This window comes from Crotalus tigris, unplaced genomic scaffold (genome assembly GCF_016545835.1).
Source record: "Crotalus tigris isolate CLP2741 ecotype Arizona unplaced genomic scaffold, ASM1654583v1 scf7180000017641.3106099, whole genome shotgun sequence".
Taxonomy (NCBI): Eukaryota; Metazoa; Chordata; class Lepidosauria; order Squamata; family Viperidae; genus Crotalus; species Crotalus tigris.
The window spans coordinates 509,870-531,179 of NW_024096535.1; the positions used below are offsets into that span (position 1 = coordinate 509,870).

The window sequence follows — 21,310 nt, forward strand, 5'->3', positions numbered from 1 at the left end:
GTTAGATCAATAATATAAGTTCATTTTCTGCTAGTGAACTGGCTCTCTGCTAATATAATAAACATTATATGTATGATCAGTATTGTTCCACATAATCAAGGTTTAATGAAGTGTTTAAAAATCACCTGGAATAACTTTTTTTTAATATGCAGTATAGGTAGTCCTCGACTTACAACAGTTCATTTAGTGACCGTTCAAAGTGACAATGGCACTGAAAAAAGGGATCTATGACTGTTTTTCACACTTACAACCTTTGTAGCATCCCCATGATCATGTGATCAAAATTCAGATGCTTGGCAATTGGTTCATACTTATGACCTTTGCCATGTCCCAAGCTCACGTGATCCCTTTTTGCAACCTTTGGACAAAGCAAAGTCAACGGGGAAGCCAGATTCACTTAACAGCTGTGTTACTAACTTATCAACTGGCAGTGATTCACTTAACAACAATGGCAAGAAATGTAAAACGGGGCAAAACTCACTTAACAAATGTCTCACTTAACAACAGAAATTTTGGGCTGAATTGTGGTCGTAAGTCAAGGACTACCTACAGAGCCACTTTTTCTTTGGGTTATGTTTTTTTCTCTGTGTGTGATAATAACAATTCTTGGGGGAGGGGGACCCAATATCTGTGAAGGAAACCTTTTCAAATTTGATCACGTGTGCATATATTATACGTATGAATAAATATATGGATATTATACCTGGATGACACGACTATGAATGTGGTTATATGGAACTGGAGGAAAAATAACTAAATGTGAGAGAATGGAATGGCACCATCAAAGTCTAAATTGCTATAAAAAGCAGGTTGCTGACAACTCCCAGGTATGAGGGGAGGCACACATAAATAGCTTCTTCACAGTTTCCTTCCTGATTTATTATTTTTAGCTTCACACATAGATGAGAAATGGCCTTGACTCAGGTTAAACAAGTGCAGCAAGATTTACTGTTCTCAGCTGAATGCCAGTCTGGTTTGAAATAAATACACTTTAGGAAAAAAAAAAAAAAAGCCTGTTCCACTTTAGCACTCTTCAGAAACACTCTTTAGTATTCAGAAGAGGTATCCTCAACTTACTCCAAACCCAGGGAGGAGATCCAGCATTCTGTCTGGTCAGATAGTAACAAATCTGCTTGAACAATGCCAAACTGTGGGCAGAAGAGACCTTTGTGCTCTAGTTCTTGGACAACTGCCCCACCCTGCTCCTAGCTCTGGATTCAACTTCAGTCAAGCTGGAACTGTGGAAAAAGTATGAAATTATATTTCCTTTAGTATTTTTTTTTCTACCAATCCCCTTAAATTTGTTTGAAATGCCTCCAGATTTTTCCTTGATATTTTGTTACAGATTTTCAATTCAATGAAAGTATAAAGACTTAAAAGAAACAAAGAGAGAAAATGGAAGGGAGGGGAGAGGAGAGGAGGGGAGGGGAGGGGAGGGGAGGGGGAGGGGAGAGGAGAGAATTGCAATATGTCCGCTGCCTTTCTTTCTACTGAGTAATTGTACTCTTCTTGTTTCCCTTGATTCTTTGAAAACCAAAAACTCTATTTTTTTATTCTCAAAAGGTTGCTTCTAAAGTTTTTCCCCAGAGGAGATGAAGATTGCATCGATATTCATATGGATAGGCTATGGGTTGTGGCACTTAATTATGAGATGTGTGGTGATTTTCACTGGACAGTCATTTATCTAGTAGTATGCCACTTCCCATCTTCTCATGCTACTATTATCATGGGAGGCCATCAAAAGGAACTTTTATGCATATGGGTTTTTGTTTCTATCTATTTGTTTGCTCAATTGGATCACTGGAAAGGCTATAGAGCAGTGAGGCTATGCAGCAAAACAATCACAGCAAAATTATCACCATCTGACATTCCATAACCATGAAGTAAGATAAAAGAATGTCATTAAAAAGATATATATAAAAAAGATCTATGGCAGACATGTTAAACACAAGGCCCACAGGCCGTATCCGGTCCACCATGTGGTTCCATTTGGCCCAGGGACTTGCTATGGAAACAGCGAAAGACTGGCCTGTGGCACCTTGGCCTGGCCCAGGCCAACTGGGCACTAATCTACAACCTGTTGCCAGCCATCAAAGCCAGAATGTGCTAGCCTTAGATCCACGGGGCAGCCCTGGAACCAGCGATGGGTGCCACCATCCTGCTTCCTGGGTGTGTGCACAAGCAGAGTCCAACATCCTTGTTGGCTGTCTTGCCCCATAGGCTGACTTCACCCAGGACACTGGCGCTGGTTGTCTCCTGCGTGCACACGCAGAGGGCGGGACAGAGGCAACGGGGCAGCTCCTCGCTGGTTCCAGGGCTGCCCCATGGATCTAAGGTTGAGCGCATTCTGGCTTTGATGGAGGCAACCAGGTTGTAGATCAGCACCCCCCCCCACCAGTACCTCCATGGCCCACTTGCTCACCTAGCCTTGCAGCCATGAGGCTTCCCTTTCACCAGACCAGCCCTGCCCGCGTGGCATAGCGATGGCTGGTGGCAGCATGGACACTGGCAGTTCTGGCAATCTCTCCCCCTCCTATCACCCCTTCCTGAGTGCAGAGGAAGGAAAGAGATGAGAAGGAAGGGAGGGAGGGATGGTGGGAGGGAGGGAGGAAGGAAGGAAGGAGAGGCAACTTGGTTGGAAATGCCCCAGTTCATGCAGTTCTGCTTCAGTCCTGGATCCATTGAGACTTGGGCTCAAAAGGAGAAAGCAATTTTGTGTTCTCTTTTGTCACAGCAGGACTTTATTTGCAATCCAAGTTAACATTGGTATTCTTAAATTGTGAACTCTTAGGAAAGTATGCCCTCCTTGTGTGTTGCAAACAGCCATTTCCAATGGGGAAAACCGGACAAAGCAGAGTGGGGAGAAATATTTTCTTTTGCTATATTTTCAGTCTGAATTAGACCAAGGCAGGAGAGCTCTTTTAAGGATTATGTATTAATAGAAAAGCAACTAATTTACCTCTGTTCCTAAATGTTAAAGCTGTTGCACATAAAAAACAGAGGAGCTCTAATCAACTACCATAGCCACCATTTTGACAGTTTTGCTGTAATGTTGTCTGTGGACACCTCCATTAAATGCAAGCATGGAATAAACTGAGCCTGGTTTGTTCTCAGTCTTTTAAGTGGCCACAGACTACTAGAAAAAGTGGCATTTGATCACAGGGCAAGGAGGCATCGAGAAATGTTTCCCCTTTTGCTTTTGAGCATCCAAGAAGGGATAGGAAAGGGAAAGAGGAAAGACAAACAAAAAGAAGGAAAGAGGGGAAGGAAGAAGAAGGAAAGGAGAATGAAGAGGGAAGGAAAAAGAAGAAAAGGAAGGAAGGGAGGGAGGGAGGGAGGTTGGGAGGGAGGGAGAGGGAGGAATGGTCTGAGGGAAATCCTGCCTTAGCACTTGGCCGCGAGCAGCCCTAATGCCCTTTCGCCATCCCTTGTCCCCTCCTCCTGACCTCTCCTGGTGGTCTCCCATCCTATCGCTGAGGATGCTTTGGTTACAAAGCCGGGTCTCCTCACAGGGAGAGGGAGTGGGCCTCCCTCTGACCCACACATTTTGCCCTCCCGCACACACCATGAGCAACTTGGCAAGGAGAGCAAGCCAATCAGCAACAGCCTTGAGGAGGAGGTAAGCGCAGCAGGGTGCCCCCTTGGGAAAGGCTGGACTGGGCGCTTGCCCTCCACTGTCCAAGGTTTCAGGCAGCCTGCATCACTGGGGATCCTGTGCATGGCCTGAGAGGGACAGCAAGGTTCCTCTGGTGGACACGGGTATAGTGCTTACCCTGGTCTCACCTTCTTCAGCTGGAGACAATGGATTCCCCCCCCTAGCCCCACCTGGGCCACCACAGGCGCCCCCCCAACATGAGCAACGTTGAGCTGGCCACGCTCACACACACCCAAGGTCAATCACAACCCTAATGCAGCCCTCAATGAAATTGAGTTTGATACCCCTGATCTATGCCATTCTGGGAAAAAAAATAGAATAACTAAAGCCTTTTTAAAAATGAGATTAATAAGCCAATGATAATGATGAGAATGTTGACAACATGGTTATGAAATTAAATCTATCAGTTTTGGTCTGAATTTGTTTTGGGGAGTTGACAATTAGCCAAGAAAGCTGTTGCTGTTGGTATTCAGCTTCCTGATGATCTTACCCAGGGCTTTTTTTCTCATAGAATGCCCAGAACGGAGTTCCGGCGTCTTTTTTGGATGGAACCTTGTAGGGTAGGCAAGGCGGGTTGGATGACGTGTGTGAGTTCTGGCACCTTTTTTTTTCCAAAAAAGCACTGATCTTACCTTATATAACTTACCTTCTGATTCACCTTACTCCTGTTTTATACTTATCCTATCCAAAAAGTTGAAAAGAATTCCTCAATCATAAATAGATTCTTCCATCCAAACGCAGTAAAACAAGCCCAGGCAATATAACTTTTTTCTGCTATATCCCCCATCTCATCCACAGCTCATGAGGGAGATAGGTTGCAGTCCTCCTTAGCTACCGCTGCACAAAGGTGTGAGTTCCTGTTATGCACCCCAGCTCCTGCCAACCTAGCAATTGGAAAGCGAGAAGATAAATAGGTACCATTATATAGTTGTATAGTCATGCTGGCCACATGATGATAGAAATGTCTTCAAACAATGCTGGCTCCCTCAGCTAAGAAACAAAGATGAGCAGTACCCCCTAGAGTTGGGGACAACTGGACAGTGGAAATCTTTACACACACACACAAACACATTATAGTCTTCTTTATAACAATTATAAGTACAATTACAAATGGACCAGTCTTTTTGATGTTACAATGTGACTCTCTTCTTTTAGTCATCTATTTTAGCTAATAATCAAAACCATAATAAAGCTAACAGAGTAGATACCACTCCACACTAATGAATTCATTTTCACATTTTGTTTCATTTTGAAAATATCACCTGACGGGGGGGGGGTGTCCCACCTTTTTATCAGTCTATCTAGACATGTTGAACTATGGTGACAACCTTACTCTTTATTTATTTTTAGTATTTATTCTGCATTCAGATTTTTTGTATGACATAAAATATCTTATGGAACTTTAAATTGTCTTTCATTTTCAGGGAAATAAATTTAGTTCATGCTTTAAACTTTAATTATATTCTTTTTTTATAAACTGGTGTCAAGAGAAAGGGTGACATTAACCATTATAGGCCCAGACAGAATTGTATGTTTCATTAGCATTTAATATGTGATTTATTATCTTGGCTTAAGTGGGAAATTAGAAAATAATTTTGCAATAAGTATTTTTTAAAAAAAGAATCTGAATACAGTTGCATTAAATTTAAGAAATGAGCTTAAAATATGTTGACTGATAAGGCACAAAGGGTCTTCTTATTATCTCAGATTGTACGCACTCATGGTATGCAGGAGCTATATAGATCCAAGCATTGTGATAAAAAAAAATCTTGATAATATCCCATCTTAAATTTTTATCTGTTTGCAAGGATTAGCTCATTCAGCTAATTCATGGAAGTAGGAATCTTAGTTGTTCAGCGATTCTGTTCTTAAGGCTATATCCTGAGGGAAATCTTCACTACTATATCCATTAGTAAACACAGTGAAAAGTATAGAGAACTGCTTCTTTCTGGTGAGAAGGAAAAGAATTAAGAAAGGGTTTAAGGAGCTTTGCCTTAATGAAAAGTATCCTCCCCCTTAAGAAGCGTGCTCGTTTGCAGACAGCAATGAGTTTGCTGCACCTTGTGCTGCTGTGAACACCAAAACCACACTACCACATTGAGCCTTTCCTTTCATCCCAGTCTCATGCAACATCACTTCCTGTATGTATAGGCTTCATCAGCTTCATCATGACTTTGCTCTGCGGCATTTCTTTCAGAAAAACCTGTGCTTTGCCCTGGGCAAGGATCCTGAAATTTGTCACAAGAAAAGATTGGCCCCTCAAACCACTTCAACTTACGGAGTCAAATAAGACAAAACAAAATAATGGAAAGAGGAGAATTTCAGCAGAGGAAAACGATAAAAGAAGGGAGTCAAAACAGCCTCCCAAGAGAGAGAGATATTTTAATGTATGGAGAAGATGGATAGAATATGTTCAGAAGAAGTATGGAACTACAAAGTTTCATTTATTTTATGAGTAATGAATTTGTTTATAAACTTATGATGTTAAAGTTTGAAGAGAGTTAAGGGTTAGTATGATTTTGGTTATTGTATAATTAGTAAACTTAAATAGATTATGTTTAATATGTTTGTATAACCCTGTACTTTGCTCTGGGAAGTGGGGGGGGGAGGTGGGGGGAGGAGGGAGGATGGGTTGAAGTTTAAGTAACTCAGATAAGTAGAAATAGTTTTATTGTATATAATATTGATGTTTCAATTTGAAGAGAGGAATTGCTCAGGCATTTCCCCTGGACCGCATCCGGAGCAAGAAGACAGAAGAAGGCGAGAAGCAAGTAGGAAGGTTGAGGAGAAGGAGGAGAGGGGGTGAGTGAGGAAGAGGTAGAAGAGGGGAAGAGGCAAGTTGGTTAGAGGGTGGATGCGGTTTGGGGGGAAGATGTGATTATTAATACTTTCAGAATTATTCACTATACAAACCAACATCTGGAAGGGATGACTGCTCTTAAGCAGAAGGACTTTACTGGGAACAGAAAGCAACTTTTCATGCATTTTCCCCACCAACTTCAAAAATTACAGTAAGTTGGCTCCAGTGTGGCATTGGTATTATCAGTGCCCTTTTTCTGCTGCCCTACCACCATTATCTATCAAATGATCATCAACAACTGAGTGTACTTGCCTTCTGCACACAGAATGAAGCTCTTGTTTGGGATGCTTAGCTGGAATCATTCAGAAATTTGGTTGGGATAGAACCACATTCTTCCACCTGCTGCTTTCCAGATACACTGAAGCAGCATCCATAATTCCTCTACCAGCACATATTGCAGCAGTGGAAAACTTGGTATAGCATATGGCTTCAAGGGATCTAACTAAAACTAACTAACATACTGATTTAGTAAATTAGCATTTTATGGCCTTTGCCCTGTTTCTAATCCAGTTAACTGTTGGAGGTGTAAATCCAACGTTAGTGGCTCTCCAATGCCTTATGATCTATTGACTACAGGGAAGCAGTTGGGTATAGATTCAGAGAAGGATTTATTTAGTGTCCTTTTCTTTGTCACTATGCTTGTCTTTGTCGAAGAGAGTGCTATTTAAGGTCACTTCCTACAGAGACACATGGTGCACAGAATGTCGTTGTCTCTCTTTCTTGTAGGATGTAGTTAGCTAGATGGTGGGTTTTGCCTATTCCTATATGTAGTTTCTGTAAACAAATCTCCTGATGCAGTTATACAACCTGCTTTGTTCCTCATTGCTCAGGTTAGATTCCTGCTCTCAGAAACATTTACCTCCCACCCAACCATCACCTTTAGCAGTTGAAAATACTAAGCTTTTTGCCCAGTGGTTTGGCTTCTACAACTGAGTGCTGGTGTTTGAAGGTCCATTCCTTCTGAGGGAGGCATAAGCAGAGGGTCTAAGCCAGGCTTACACCAATGGACTGTCACTCTCTTATCACAACACACTTGTTGTGCATGGAGGCAATGAAATTCTTCTTGCAATTCCCCTCTGCAATGTGCTTCAAAGCTCTTCTAGCATTTCCAGTGGCTAACTGGAAGAATCCAAAGTTGCTTCTGGAGCTGAGGAAAACACAGGTTTTTTCATTATCTCCAAAATCCGTATCTTATAGTGGACAGACTGGGAATCTTAGTATATTGGATTTTTCTTTCTCTTTTTTAGAATCCCCCATGCCCTCTGAGTCAACTGAGCTAATTGGAGGAATGCAATGGCTTTGTTTTTGGAGCTGCACACTCGTCGTCATCATCAGCCATTTAGTCGTGTCTGACCCTTGGCCACTCTATGGATCAGCACTCTCCATGCTCCTCTGCCTCACACTCTCTCCTTCAGATCCACCATAGTCATCTCTGTGTTATCCTTTATAATGTCTAGCCAGCAAGTACTAGTGCAGCCCCTTCTCCTTTTCCCACTGATCGCTCCCAGTAATGATGGACTTTTTGAGTGCATCAGCTCTCGTGACATGACCAAAGTATGATAGGCTCTTAGTTTCAAGGGATATTTTTGGTGAAGTTCAGTCTAGGACTTTTTTATTTGTTATTTTGGCAGTCCATAGGATGCATAATAGTCACCTCCAGCATCACAGTTCAAAAGCTGTTTTTCCCTCATTTTGCATTCAGTTACTTATGGACAATATCCTGGAAATACATTGACAGAAGACAGTTCTATGCAGGAGCAACTTGAAAGTAATATGGTTCTTGGGCCAAAAGAGTTTCTTTTAATCTGGGAAGGCTTGGCCTACCTTATCCCAAATCAGCTCATTATTAAAATGGGAGAGGGGGACTCTTTACATTCTGACAAACACTTTGTTTTGACTTTTACATCTTACTTTCTTTCTTTTTATTAAAAGTTTTACAAATTACAATATAAACCCCTCCCACCCAATCCCACCCCTCCCCCACTTCCCAGAGCTGATTACAGGGTAACAAATAAACAAACATAATCTAACTAACATTAACCAGCTATACTATCAATTAAAACCATAACACACTTTAACTCCTTTTCAAAGCAAATATTAACAAATTAAAAACGAAAATAATAATATAATTAAAACTATTAATAATTATCTAAAATCTACTCATATGCAAAATAATACTTTTCAGTTTCATATTTCTTTTGAATGTAATCAATCCATCTTCTCCAAACCATAATATATTTTTCTTGTGATTGATCCTTCAAGTAGGCGGAGATTTTCACCATTTCTGCTAAATTAGACACCTTAAGTATCCATTCTTCCAAGGTACGCAGTGAGTTTTTCTTCCAATATTGCCCCACCAATAATCTTACTTTCTTGATGATGATACTGAGTTTTAATCGGTTCTATTTTTTTTATTGCATCCTTCACAAATGGGACAGAGAAATAACTACATAATGGAGTGGAGAGTGAAAAATACCAGAGAAGGCACAATACAGTACAAAGCAGGAGGATTTTGCCTGGCCTTGCTTTTTAGATGATGATCCATAAGTACATCTCTGATTTGTGACAAGTAATGCCACCATTGTTGTTTTCCCATCTCTCTTTCCTTACTCCCACTCCAGGAGATCCCTTCTCCTCCTGGAGACATTGTCCCTGATTGCAAAAGACTTGAACATTATTACCTGAAACTCGCTTCCATCAAAATACATTTCCTATGAGGCAATCGGAGCAATACTAGAGAATGTAGCTTAAGTATAGCCTCATAGACACAATATTTGTAGAAAAACATACTAGATTGCTTTTTCCATAAGCTTCTGGAGACAATTTTTATGCAGCTTCACACATCCCATGGAAATACACTGTTTCATGAGACGTTTAATCCTTAACTGTGTATTTAATGAGTTTCGTACAATGAACACTTAATATTATTATAGTTTTGTGTCAACACAAAGCACATTGGCATGTTTTCCCAAGATATAAAATCTTACCGCCCTCCTGTAGCACATCCTCCTGCAGGATAATTGACCACAATGTGAGTTACAGCCAGAATCCTAAAATCAACGTTGAGGGCAAATAATGAAAGGAAATGTCAAATATTGCACAATAGTGCTTTCATATAATAGAAAATGCTCATAAAGGGATCCAAGCCTACTGAATGACTAGGAATCTGCCTGCCGACTTCGGGGTTTTTTTTCTTGGCCACAAGAGGAGAATGGAACGATGTTGGCCTAGTTACGCTGGCCATAATTCAGGAAAGCTCAGAAGACAGAGCAGAAGGACACCCTGTGGGAGTTTCCCATTTGTTTTCATACAACAGCCTTCGATGCCAGACCACAGGCCACTTCCCAATGTAGCTCAGTTTAATGGCCAGCTTAGCAATTCAGCACCTGTAGGAGAAAGAAAAGAAGTGAACTGAAGCAGCCTTCCCAACCTGGCACTCTTCAGATGAGTTGGAAGAGTACATCCCATCATTCCCAGCCAAAATGTCCCAATGCATTGGGGGGGGGGAGGAAAGCACAAATTAGGAGAGTCTAATTTAAAGAGACATGGCTTTTGGCAATTGCTGCATTTAGGAAACAAGGCTTTGCGCCTTTGTGACAAACTTCTGCTATGACAGGAATAGTATGGTCAAAGCAATGGGGAAGAAAGGAGCCACCACTGAAATGTATGTAGTATTTTGTCCTTTAACAGAGGGCTTGGAAGCAACATAGTTTAAGGAGTGATATGGTTGTCTGCCAACTGCTGTTGGTGAATGGAAGGCTTATCTGTAGGTGATAGGAGCCAGGAGGATCAGTGACTGGTGCGAGTTTCCACCAATGTGAAGTCCCAAAGGCAGTTTTTCAGGACACAACTGGACTTTCTTGTTTTCTGGTTCTTGTGGTCTGCCATTTGCACTTCAGTTTGAGATGCAGACAACTCAGACTCATCCCCAACAGCCTGTGCCTGTCTTCAACAGTGAAGGGGCACAGGGCAGAAAACATCCTGCAGCCAAGAAGGCTCCACACACATTTGCACTATTCAGGTGACCCTGAGGACACAGGTAAACCTCCAAATGGCTTCAACGGCTCTCTAAAAGAATGCAAATGACCAGCTGTCTGCAAGGAATATAAATCCTTCCATTCCCTACCGTCTAGTCAGAGCTGAAGAAACTTCTTGGATGAGAACTGAAACATCTTCAAAGAAAAACAAGAAAGTCCAGTTGCCTCCTGAAAAAGCACTTTTGGGACAACCATGACCTGGATGGCTGAGAATCTCCATAGGCACCAATTTGAAATTGAATCTACAGGATTAGCAGCTTCTGCGCAACTGAGCCACTGGTCAGAGGACAAAAAATAGCTTCATCTCCAATGTAAATTGAGGCTGGAAATACCTGGAGCTACTGGTACAAAGATGTTGTACCAACTGTGTGGCAGAAGAAGAAAAAAGTCTGACATATACAGTAGCAATAGCAATAGTATTTAGACTTATATGCTGCTCCATAGTGCTTTATAGCACCCTCTGAGCACTTTACAAATGTCAGCGTATTGTCCTCAACAACCTGGGTCCTCATTTTACTGACCTTGGAAGGATAGAAGGCTGAGTCAACCTTGAGCCCCCATGAAGATTGAACTCCAGGCTGTGGGCAGAGTTAGCCTGCAATACTGCATTGTGTGAGAGTTCAATTCTATGCCTGAAGAAGGGGCTGTAAAAACGTTATGGTGGATGAGGGGAAGTTCGGGAGTTCCCCATTGACTTATGATTGGATGAAGTCAAATGGTGACACAAAAATTATGAGGTACATTGTCAGCTGCTTACAGTTTCAAAAAAGGGTTTCAAAATGTATTGAACAGTTATAACAACACAATATATTTCCTTATGCTCCAAGATCTTTAAATGAAAACTTGTCTGCAGTTTCATTTTCATAGTTTCATCAGAGGCATATCTCTTCTATAACAACAGCTTGCCTGGGAAATGTTATCTGTAGGGAAATGTAACTGACTCCCCTCTTTCTATCAGAGGATTTATGGAGATTACCTTAGTTAAGAGGTAAGGATATGAAGAGCTTTAATTTTATTCAGTTTTGTTTTTATATTCTCAGAACACAAATCGTAGTGGCATAGGTTGTGTAAAAAGTGCGTTTCAAATTCAATAAGTCTGAGATTCTATTAAAATCACCTACATTATTCCATTTTAAAATACAGTCCTTGAAATATTTGTATTCATGAGTGATTTCCTATACAAGAGATCGGTTTGGTCCATGAAGAAGCATTTCATTGATGCAATGATTGATTATGTGTCATCAAGTTGTTAATTCCTAGCAACCACATAGATAGTACTTCTCCATGATGATCTGTCCCTAACCTCGTCTTTCACATCCTCCAATAGTGTACTCATCACCATAGTAATTGAGGTTGCTGATGATCATCCTCTTCTTTCTTTCCACCTTTCCCAGACCTTGTCCAGAGAGCTATGTCTTTGGATAATGTGTCTGAAGTAAGATCATGTGAACCTGGTCATTCATACCTTGAGTGAGAACTTTGAGCTGATTTGTCTGATAGTCCATTTGCTTGTTTTCTTGGCTGTCCACCATATTCTCAGTAGTATTCTCCAACATCAAAGTTCAAGAGTATCAGCATTTTTCCTATGCTGCTTCTTCAACGTCTAGCTTTCACTTCCACAGAGTGTCACAGGGAATAACATGCTTTGGACGATTCTGATCTTTGAAGTATAAATACATCATAGCATTTGAATATTTTTTTTTAATGGAAAGCTTTGGGTATTTGAATGTCCTGGCCTGGATACACTGCAAGCCAGATGCTTTCTAAAGCTATCCTAAAATAACAATAGACAGTTCTTAAGTGGACAAGAACAGGAAACTAACTCTACACTCCTTTCCACAAACCATGCATGAAGAGTAGACATTGGTTTTATAAACACAGACTTTCTTCCATATAGTATCAATATAAGTTCCAAACTTCCTTTAAAACTAATGCTTGGGAAGCCTTCATTTTGTCATATGCATTAATTCAGTCGGCACATTACAATGTTAAACTGAATGACATTATTACAAAGCTGTGCTAAGAAGTGTTGACAGGTCCATATGGTAATTTTACAATGTATAATGAACACAGACTCTTTTCTTGCAGAAATTTATAGTTCAAATCTATACCCAGGATATCCAGTTTTATTTCCAGAAACTTAAATTGACTTATTACGATGTAGTGAATGTATAAATTAGTTCCAGTAGTTAAACTGAAACATTTCCCTACAGACTCAATTAGACTCATTAATCTACTGTGTAGACCTGTAAACGGTCCATTGTTCTTTCTCTCTTCCCCAAAATGTCAAAAACTATTTCCCCAAGTATAAAACATTTTTCTACAAAATTTATTTTAAACTGAAAGAATTATTTAAAAAAAATTCAGGCCCCACATTTAATTGCCTCACTTTTTCTATTATAGAAAAAAAAAGCTAATTTTATGTCACAATTTAGTGGGATCCTGGCTTGCTTTAATATTCTATTAAACTTGAGTGTTCTAGGGTTTTAAAAGGGATCATTTTTCCAATATGCTGTCTGATGAATAAATTAGCTGCCAAAGACACTTGCTGTTTTCGAAAATTGCAATACTGTGTAGATTGTTATGAGAGGTGGCACTGGAGAGATCAAAAAGATAAATAGCCAATCAGAATACAGGAAGAATCCAAGCTTTTAAAAAAAATAATTAGTGCACAATAGAGATTTGTTCACTTTCAAGAGAAAGATATATAAAAGCACAAGTATTTTATAAAACTGGTGTTTTTCAGTAATCTTATGAAGAATTATATAAAAGAGATAAAACTTAATAAAGAAAACTAACAAGAATATATTTTTTAAAAGACAGTGTGGGGGAAAAAAGACATTTCCTCTACCAAAAAAAGATAGTAAGAAAAATAAACTTTCCCCTTCATCACCTAAAGTGTTAATACCACTTTACAAAGCCTTGGTAAGGCCACACTTGGAATACTGCATCCAGTTTTGGTCACCAAAATGTAAAAAAGATGTTGAGACTCTAGAAAAAGTACAGAGAAGAGCAACAAAGATGATTAGGGGAGTGGAGGCTAAAACATATAAGGAACAGTTGCTGGAATTGGGTATGTCTAGTTTAGCAAAGAGAAGGACGAGGGGGGACATGATAGCAGTGTTCCAATATCTCAGGGGCTGCCACAAATAAGAGGGAGTCAAGCTATTCTCCAAAGTGCCTGAAGGCAGGACAAGAAGCAATGGATGGAAACTAATGAAGGAGAGAAGCAACCTTGAACTGAGGAAAAACTCCTGACAGTTAGAACAATTAACCAGTGGAACAATCTGCCTCCAGAAGCGGTGAATGCTCCAACACTGGAAGTTTTTAAGAAGAGACCGGACAGCCATTTGTCCGAAATGGTATAGGGTTTCCTGCCTGAGCAGGGGGTTGGATTAGATTACCTCCAAGGTCTCTTCCAACTTTATTATTATTATTATTATCATCATCATCATCATCATCATCATCATCATTATTATCCCCAGCAAGCATATTCAGTATTAACAATTTATCACTGCGTCTTAAGGTATTACAACCAGATACATCTTCATTTCATACCTCACTATTTTGTATAAACTCATCTGTAAATCTATTGATCAACAAAAGTCCAGTAAAAATTAACAAAAATTCCTAATGACATTAGTATATAATCCCCCTTTCCATTTATTCCAAATCATTCTTATCCATCTCAACAACTAAACATTACAAAACAATAAGAAAGCTATTAAACATTACCATAAATAGCAACTGCTTATTTATATATGCAAAAGTGGTAATGTCAATATTAAAACTAATTCATTACATCATTAAACATTTCCTAAAGAAAAACTATCCAATCCAGATAACCATTAAACATCACCAAAAATAGTAACTCATTATTTAATCACAATCAAATGAACCATTTTTTTCCTTTTTCTTCCCAGCCATCCTAAAGTCCCATAGATAAAAATCTAACATCCATTTTCCTCTAGCCTCTTTGCATCTTCTCTTGAAATATTATCATATTTATCCATTTGTAGTTTCCGTGAGGTTACTTCAGTAAGTCTCTTATATTTCAGTTTAAAAAAATAGTCCACACCACTCTTTGGGTACACTATTTATATGCTTTTTTGTTTGTTTTTTTAATTTTTAAATGATCATTAAATTCTACTTGAAAATCCAATATTTTCATCTCTTTTTTATAAGTTGTGATTTGTATGTGCACTTTAGACTACATTTTGGTTGTCTTCGGAGGAAATTGTTCATTTTCTGTAACAACTTTTAGTTACAGTGAAGAGTTAAAAAGCTCTAGCATTTCACCCATCCACAGATCAAGTTTCCTTTAAAGTGGCCATTGTGTGTTTTAGTAATTCACCATCAACATTTTGTTTTGAATTTTGCTGTCATTTGGGGAAAATGTTCCTCCTTTCTCTTTAGCCATTGTCTCACCCCTTTCTTTTGTTTAACAATTAAATTGGTGATCTTATATATATATATATTTCTAGAAACCCCATTGACTAAAGAGGATCATGCAGGCAATTTTGCCATGTGTGATAAAGTTAATAGATTCATTGAACAGGGATTATTATGCTATTACATACATCTGCACAAGACTTTACTGATTTTATAATACTCTCTGGATAGTAATAATCAACTACTAGTAATAGTAGCAATAGTGAAGAAGTAATACTTCCCATTCATTTTTAATACCGTAATACCAAAATAAACTTCTAACACTGCAACATCACAGTGGATTACACGCAAATAATATTTATTTATGTCTTGGCATAAGATAGCTAATCAATCCCCATGAAATAGAAATACCTTTGAATTATAATCATACTAATTTCCATTGCAGATTATTACCAATAGCATGCTTAACAAGATGACAATAACAACTACCTTAAATTGAATCTGACTGCTGCTGATTCTTTGTACATGTTTCCATAATCTTATTCACAACAATATAGAAACTAGAGCCCTGAATTATATTGGCGACAGTACAGAAACTAGAACCACTTTATCTGACATTACAAATAGTAACCAGGATTGAACCTGCTTCATTTTTAAGCTCAGCTTGATGGTGCCATCTACTACAGAGAACATGTTTAACATAGGACAAGTTATAATACCGATAATATCCCCCTCCCAGAACAAGGGGGGTGACATTAGATGACAAAATCAAGATATAGCAGCCCTGTAGTGGGAACATGATAACACTTCAGCCTCCTCTAACTAGATGTTTCCAGGCAGTGCTAGGCTTTAGTACCTGTGATTCCTAGCCAGCTGGGTTGGGAGACAGAAGATTTATGGAAACCAAATTTTAAATTATCTGGAAGTCATCAAACTGAGAACTAACAAATTTGATGAAGAGAAGTAGGGAGATATCTATTCAGGGCTTCAGTGACAGACTATCAGAATGTACTATATGCCCTACAGTAGGCTTTACCATAAAAGAAATAAATATTACTGTTAATGAAATAACTTAGTAATATCATACAAGAGAAAGAGAATTATAGAGTTGAAACTGTCTGTCTGTCAGTCTATCTATCATCTATGTATCATCTATCTATCATATGTCTGTCTATATGCATGTATGTCCCCTTTGAGATGTGGCTTTGGGTAAAAAGTTTGTGCCCGTCTGAATGTTTAAATTGGGCAAAGTGCTGAAAAAAGAAATGATACCTTCCAAAGATTTTGCACTATAACTCTCAGAATTACAGACTGTTCGCTGTGATACCTGCAGCTTATGGTAATTTTAGCTCCAAAATCTGGAGGGTTATCTTCCCTAACTTCTAGTTGAAAGACAATAATAGCAAAGAGGATTCCCTGATAGATGCTGTTCTTTCTCTCATCTCCTCTCATCCTCCTACTCCATTGATTCTCTTTGCCAAGGTCAATGAAGTTTAAGAGCCATCCTCTTGAACTGCCTCTTCCTTCCCCTTAGTCCTTTAAGGTTCGGACCTCCAGAATTATACAGCTTGGCTACTGTCACCTTTGGTGTTCACCCATGGATTAAATGATCTTGATGTATGGTAAAATGACACCCAGTATGGACGTGATCCCTTTTCTGATGGTATGTTTGGTACTTGTAGACCCCTGGGATTGAGCAGGCTAAGAAGAGGACTCCTTCTTCTCCTCCCTCCTCCCTTTTCAGTTTTAAATACCTAATGACTGTGAATGTATATCGCTTGTCAGTCGATGGTAAATGTAACAATGTTATAATCGGAGTTGGGTGGGAGGGAAAAGAAATAAAGTCTAGATAATCTTTTTTGGCTATATTCTTGGCACCCTCACACAGGGGAGACTGACAGGTCCTTCACTTGAGTGACAGGTGTCCTTTGAAATGCCTGTGAATCAGTATCTGTACAGACTGTTGAAATGCATATTTCCTTATCGTAAAGGAATGGATGGGCAAGATAGGTGCTGTTAACATTGCAAATAGCTCCCGAATTATTCATTGTCGGTTCCAGGCGAAGAATGGGGGAAAGTTTTATTATTCACCACACACAATAGCAGGACGCTTAATGATTCTCAGCTACCCTGGCAGAATTGTCTGTCGACTTCAGGCACTAGCAATGGGTGACACAGGTCTGGCCAAGTGTTAGAGCAAGATCATACGTCCTGGTCCCATTTTAATTTCTAATACATTAATCTTTCCCTCACAGATGCACAATGAATATTCCACAGTCCCTTGTTTGTCAGGAGCTGTCTGGCTTTCATCTATTCAGGTGGTTTCATTGACTGTGAAAGCTTGCTTAAAAAGCCTGATCAGTCAATGACAACTGTCTCACAATAGCAGTGCATTAATGCTTCCTTTTTTTTCTTTTCAGGCATCTGATAGACAACTCTGACACCTGATCTCTCGGGACCTTGCGAAGTCACTCAGAGTTCTTAAGAGACTTCCCTTACTTTATTATTCCCGAAAAAAATTGTCACAGGTGAGTGTATCGCACTTTCTCAGGAGCTGAACTCGACCCCCTCCTCCCCAAATCTATTTCATTTGCACCAGGAGATGTTGGGTTGGTTTTTTTGTTTTTTGTTTTTGCTCCTTCTCTGAATTAAAATGGATTAAATTGGCTTACTGCTGTTCTACAAGCAAGCTGCAAGCGCCACATGATTCATTTTTTAATTTTAATCCTTTGTCTTAGCCTGTTAATTGCAATTGTTTAAAGTTATCCTGAGGTGCACATTGTTGCTAGCTGGATCCAAAAGCTTGTAAGCTTTGTCCTTACTTTTGCAAATGTTGACCTTCCAATTGTTAATTCAGCTGGTGACAGTGCATAACACCAGGCTAGGGTGATGTGTGTTTTAATTTTTTTTTCTTTTAATTCTGCTTGTATCTAATTAAGTAATAATTGGAGAGAATGGGACACAGAAAAATGGATCTTCTCCACTCTTTTTCTTATAAAGCAAAAGATACTATGACAATGGAATTGGGATACATGGATTGTTTCAGTTTATGTAGGATCGGGCACTCTGTAGTTGTGCTGTTAATGTACACATTTTGAAATTTTTTTTCCAGAAGATCATGCTCTCATTCCCAAGATCTACATTTTAGTGCTAGCTTTACTTTTATCCTAAAACCAAGCTGCCATATATGCAAGTAGAGCACAAAACAACGAAGCCCACGGGGAAAGAGCCGACACTGACAAATTACCTTTTTTTAAATTCAGGATCTTGTCTTCAGCTTTCTTCCCCTGAAATCTGTAACAAACCACCTGCTGCAAATTACACATTCCTCAGAGTTCTGGAAGTGATTCCATCCCATGTATTCCCAAGTTAGTAGGATTTGTATTTAGGTGGCTAAAATACATCCCTTGGTTTTCATACACAAGCAAATCAAATTTAGAATTTGAATAATCGGTGCATTGAGATCCAGAGAGTTTGCTGAAGAATGAAAGTGTGAAAATACACAATTTACATCGAGAGTCCTTTCTCACATTCAGTCCATCTTTTCCTTGTCCTTTACTTCTTTTGACCCCTTTTCTTTCTTTTTTTGTCTAGTTTGGTTGCCTAGTTTGAGTAATGAAACGTCTGCAAGAAAACAAGCAAGCCCAGAGAGCACAAAGGACCTCTCTTTCCTTTTTGTTATTGGGAAGCAGAAGTGCTAAACTGCAAAGCTCCTCTGTCATTTCCGGCCTGATTGGAAACGGGAAGTCTTATGTAAATCAATTTTTGTGCAAATGGAGATTCAATTTCAGGAATTCCAGCACGTTGGATTGTCCTAATAAAGGTCTGGTAAGCTTTTTTCCTGAGAGAAACTGGGAAGCTTTTATTAATGAATGAAACTTAACATGACCTCAGGAAATGGAATTGCAGAAGTGAAACTTCAGGGTTCTGATCAGTTGATGCCTTTGTAATAGAGGAGTACTATATTTCCCCCAAAGACGATGTTATACGTAAGGATGGAAGTATGGGCTGTCATACACGCCAAGAGAAGTTACTCATCCATCCATATTCTGAAATTTATTTCAGCCGATCCATCTTTCCCTTTGCACTCTCCTGTGCTCCATCTGCTTCTCAATTGTTTTGTGGACACATTGCACTAAGCCAATGCTTCTTTCCACATGGTTTAGTTTATTGTATGATCTTAACCATTGTGGTTTGTAGATTCCAGTAATGTATGACTTTGTTAAAACACAGAATGGCTCAGACAATGTTTTCTAGCCACTAAATAGTTTTAAATTATCTCATATAATGGTCTGGCCAATTCCTCCACATCACAGCCATTTCTAGTTTCATGCTCCAGAAAAAAGTTTGTATGCTGCAGGAGCCCTCAAATCCAGAAAAAGATCAGAAGCAAATTCCCTGTTATCTGATAAAAATGAACAAAATGTATTTAAAACCATGTATATAAATAATGCACTTTACAATGAAAGTTTGTCACTGACAGATCTGTTGTGTGAATTTGTGGATGACATTATCTAAGTCTGGACTGCAACTGCCACAGGTAAGGATCATGTCACAATTTCACACAGCTCTAGTCTTTTGTCATACCCCTTATATATGGACAGACCTTTGGCTCTTAGAAATTACTTGGTTGTGGCATCCCAACATTCTTACTATTGCTGTATTCATACAGCATACTTGACCATGTCAGGCTAAAGATTAGCCTGCATAACATGCTAAGCTTCTCTAATGTTAATCTAAGGGGTTATGTGTGTGTGTGTGTGTGTGTGTATTTCTTACTGTATGAACCCAGCCTATTCATTTACAGTTCAGTATGTTATTTTACAAAGCCAGAAAAGAATTTAAATCAGTGTCTGGTTAAGTAAACATTTGATTTTAAAGAAAGCTTACAATGAGTGTTGTAATACACATCTTGTCTCCACACACTACATTTTCATCTTTGTCCTACTCCTCCTGTTTTCGTATCCATCCTTACAAACTTATTTGATTTCATTCCTCAGTTACTCTGGCTCCCTATCAATGAGATTCAGGGCTTCTCCTTGAACATAAGAGTCATGTGCTGAAGATTGTATCCTGGAAATGAATTGACTTTAATTTGTATATGAGCAGTTTGTGATCTGTTCCACAGTCCTATCTTTGCTATTATAACTGAGTTGTTCACCTCCTTGCACCAATAATATGATCAGTCTTTCTGTCTCTCCATCTGGCAGTATCCACCTTTATAGGCATTGTTTTGTCATAATTATAGAAATAATTTTGATCGTTTGAATACTGTGTTATGAATGAATAAACAATTGGATTGGTATAAATTAATAAATTGTTCTGTTTCATTTCTGTTCCCGAAACCATACAGTCCATTTAACCCTCATAGTTTAAGAATAATTCTTTGGCCCATAATATGAATGTTGAGCAACTGTTGTTTATTCTGTTAAAAATTATCTTAGAAAGCATTTTTCCCATTTCTTTTCCTGCTTTTGTTTACTGGGCACTACCCAGAGATTAATGGTTGGATTAGAACACAAAAATTGTGAAATAAAAAATAATTGTTTTTGAATCAGAAGAAACAAGTCTTTACCTAAATTGCTTCAGAATCCACATATAGGTGTTTAATTTTTTTTCTTAAAGTATAATGAAATGAAAATATAAGCTGAAAAGACAAAACCAGGAAGTCAGCTGTGTCCATATGGTGTATGAGGCAAAAGTTGCACTGGACTATTTCTTTTCTTGTGCTCCATAGAAGGGGACAGGGAGAGCCCTCTTTGGAAAAAAGCCAAAATGGAACCTGAAGTTGCTAAAAGAATTGAATAACCACTCCACAACTAGCACACTGCCCTTCAAATTGTGATTTAGATATCTTTCCTCTGGGAAAGAAAACCTACACTGAATTTGCCAGTGCATCAACTTGCAGAGTGCCATGTTATCAATATTTGCCTTTCACACTGTTATAGAATTGTTTTCCACTTAACACAGGGATCAATACCTTTTCAATGGGTACCATTATGCTACCATTCCACTCAAATAAACATAATACAGGTAGTCCTTGACTTACGAACACAACTGAGCCCAAATTTTCTATTGTTAAGTGAGACATTTGTTAAGTGAGTTTTGCCTCATTGTATGACATTTCTTGTTAAGTGGATCACTGAAGTTGTTCAGTTAGTAACCCAATTGTTACTAAGGTTATCCAGCATCCCCATTGGCTTTGTTTGTCAGAAGATTGCAAAAAGGCGATCCCATGATTTTGGGATACAGCAATGGTCATTTGCTGTATCAGTTGCTAAGTGTCCAAATTTTGATCACATGGCCATGGGGATGCTGCAATGGTTGTAACTGTGAAAAATGGCCGTGTCACCTTATTCAGTGCCA

General features: G+C 39.0%; 1 long non-coding RNA gene across 1 annotated transcript; it reads left to right on the top strand.

Moving 5' to 3' along the window:
* The first annotated feature begins 17,364 nt into the window (after window positions 1–17,364).
* LOC120304599 lies at window positions 17,365–20,238 on the top strand. The gene is made up of 4 exons (XR_005555765.1): window positions 17,365–17,472; window positions 18,539–18,767; window positions 19,428–19,484; window positions 19,945–20,238. It is a non-coding gene; the product is annotated as an uncharacterized LOC120304599 (long non-coding RNA).
* The last annotated feature ends 1,072 nt before the right edge of the window (window positions 20,239–21,310 follow it).